The sequence below is a fragment of the Lactuca serriola genome, chromosome 4 (genome assembly GCF_051521515.1).
Source record: "Lactuca serriola cultivar US96UC23 chromosome 4, Lser_US96UC23_V15, whole genome shotgun sequence".
Taxonomy (NCBI): domain Eukaryota; kingdom Viridiplantae; phylum Streptophyta; class Magnoliopsida; order Asterales; family Asteraceae; genus Lactuca; species Lactuca serriola.
This window is the reverse complement of record NC_136411.1, coordinates 243,381,746-243,385,042: the sequence shown is the minus strand read 5'-3', so window position 1 is coordinate 243,385,042 and position 3,297 is coordinate 243,381,746.

Here is a 3,297-nt window from a genome sequence, read left to right as displayed (position 1 = left end):
TTAAAAATTGAAGAAACTAACATACTTTAAAAATCTTTAATTTTTGAACATCACATTCTCTTACTCTCAACCTTTAAACATATCGGAGTAATTCACAGGTCACTGGATTGGAAGTCTTCATTGATTGTAGGCGTCACACCCTCAAACCGGAACGATGGAAACGTTCGGGGGCGGAGGACGTCATGTACAATATCATAACAATTGCATAATAGCAATCAAAGCAACAACAACCATTGAATTGATATTAAATATTTACATTGTATTCGAATCATATAAGATTGAATCCAAAAGTAAATAGCAAATTAAAGACTTGAAGCTACTATGCTCCATCTTCTAGGAACTTGTGCGTGTACCTGTCTACTAGTGTCTTGAGAATACAAGTGGTTTTGAAAGTGTCAACGTTAAAGCTGGTGAGTTCATAAGCGTTTTGTTTTAGAAAACAGGTTCTTTGTTCTTTGTAAAACATGATGTGTTTCTCCAGAAAATCCTATATTTTCTGATGTAATAAATGATAGGTACAATGACTCGTACTAGTTCCTTCTACGAGTAATTAGTGTATACAAGTTATATACGATCTAGATTGAACAAACAATCGATTGTGTGGTTCTGCCCCAAGCCCATAACCAAACAAGGAACATGAGATGAGGCGGAAAGCCACACATTCCACTGCATGTCGGATTCTCATTGTATATAACCCTAACGTATTCACTGAGTACTTACAAAGTTAACTGTAATGGTCCTTTAAGATGCAATGAATATGTCCCTTCAGAGAATCCTATATTTTCTTATTAAAAATATGATAATACCAATTCCTTCTATGACCACTTAGCTTATACTAGTTATATATAAACCAAGATCAAACGGACAATTGATTGTGTGGATCTGCCCTAAGCCCACAACCAAACAAGGAACATGAAATAAGGCGGAAACCACACATTCCACTGCCTATCGGATATTCTTCATACATAACCTTGATGTATAAACTAAGGAATTATAGAATTGACAATGATTGTTTGTTAGTTGAATGGTAAACCGTTTGCTTGTAAAATACTGATGTTTGTCCTAGAAAATCCTATATTTTCCATAAAAGTGAGTTGTTGTCTTAAGTGTTCCAAAACTGAAAAGTACAAGTATTTTCCCATATTTAAGTTGTTAAAGTGTAGCTTTATTATTAAATAAAACTAGCTGAAAACGTGTTTGTTCTGGAAACTGGAAGTGATGTTAATACCCTTCTATGATCACTTAGTACATATAAGTTATAGAAATCTAGATCGAATAGATAGTTGATTGGGTGATTCTGCCCTAAGCCCACAACCAAACAAGGAACAGGAAATGAGGCGGAAATCACGCATCCCACTGCATGTCGGATGTTAATTTCATATCACCCTGATGTATATACTAAGTAATCACATAGTTACTAAACCTGATGACTGTTTGTTAAGTATATTATTACGTGAATGAGGCCATGTTATATCCATGAGAGTTCTTATAACCATACTGATGGACATTAAACCCTACGACGTTCTTTGGAAAACGTTACTGTTAACGACGTTTGTCACCCATAACGACTGTAGCTAATAGTCAGGGTGCGGGATTGTCAGTCCCGTATAGATCTATACACAAACACACGCTACTCTAGTTCATAAGGTTAGACTTACCTAGGTACTTAGGTAAGTACTGGAAAACATCTCTCACAAATTTGTTCCCTCAACGAATTCACGAATAATACAAGGAAAACCCTTTTTGTTAATAACATGTAAATTTGTAAAAGTAGTACGTTTGTTCGTTCCATAAACTATACTTAATATAGTTTATAAGTTTGTTTTATGTGTTATAATCTGTGCTTGTGAAATAGTTGTGTCTTAATATGTTTTGTAAATTGTTTGTAAGTCTAGTAGTCACATTGTTTGCCGTATATAATAAGTTCCACGTTTAAATGCATGTTAACGGTAAGAAAATATAATAAGCAAAATTATATTTTTAAACACAAGATTACTTGTGTTTTACTAGTATTCCCCCCCCCCCCCTTAAAAACAATGAAAAAGCTTGGAAAAATATGGTGGGGGGGGGGTATGAAATCACCTTGGATGTGTGGTTGTAGAAACGATCCTCAGGCTAGCGTGCATGCGAAATAACGTTATCCTAAAATATTTGTATTCGAAGTCGTATTTAAATTAATAAGATATTAATTTAAATAATTGGTAAAATAATAATTTAATTATATAAGAAGGACTTACAATTAAATTGGAATTAATTGGAAATGTTGCTAAGGGTTCACAGTTGAAGAAAATGGGTTTACGGTTGAATCAAAGGAGCTCACGGTTGGATCTTGAGGACTTATGAAGATTTGAAGATTGCTTGAAGATTTGAAGGTGGGCTGAATGTTCTTGATGAAATCTGGGTAAAAGTTATGAAGATTTGAAGGTTCACGGATGATAGTTGAGAGGATTTGGGGAGTGTTTACGGATTGAAAATGAGGGAAATGAAGGTGTTTTCGCCAAAACACTTATATATAAGAGGTGTTCACGGTTCATAATGGGCTATGAAATTGGTCTTTCGGATCCTTAATGGATCCTTAATGAGTTTAAGCCCAAATTGGGCCTTGGGATGGTGTTTTCGGACTACGGAAAATCGTAAACACAATTTTTGAATTAAATTTCCAATCCGTAAACTCTTTTTCTTTAATTAGTTTGGACTGTGAACTACTTTGGCATTAATTCCCTAGGTCGTAAACTCCATTTAGAATTGATTACATTGGGCGAAAACTCATTTAACGATCATATTTATGTTTTAAACCCTTAGTCATCTAACTTATGTTTATTTATAACACTCCAATTTAGCTTAAATTTTCAATCCATACCTCTTTGTAAATTATTTAAACAAGCCCCAAGGCTATAGATGATAAATTGCAACAAGAATTGCAATGTAGTTTCACTTGTACTTGATTATGGTTTAGGCTTTACTTGATCTAAAAATTTCGAGTTGTGACAGTAGGATATCTTCACTGTATAAATTTAGATGAAGAATAACACATATCAGTGAACTCTTTAATAAATCCTAGTGAAGACCTGATGTAACAACCGATGGTAAACAAAGGTTCTGATTGAGAGATTTAAAGGTGATGCAATTGATTTTTGGGAAAACATCATAAAATATCTACGTTTGAAGGAAACAGATTTTGAGAGTATTTGCTTCCCTAGGATATTAATTTTTTATATCATATATCAAATAAAACCCAAGCTTTTACTTTACTTTGTTGGGCAAAGTTCCACCAAAATACAACCAACACTCCATTTA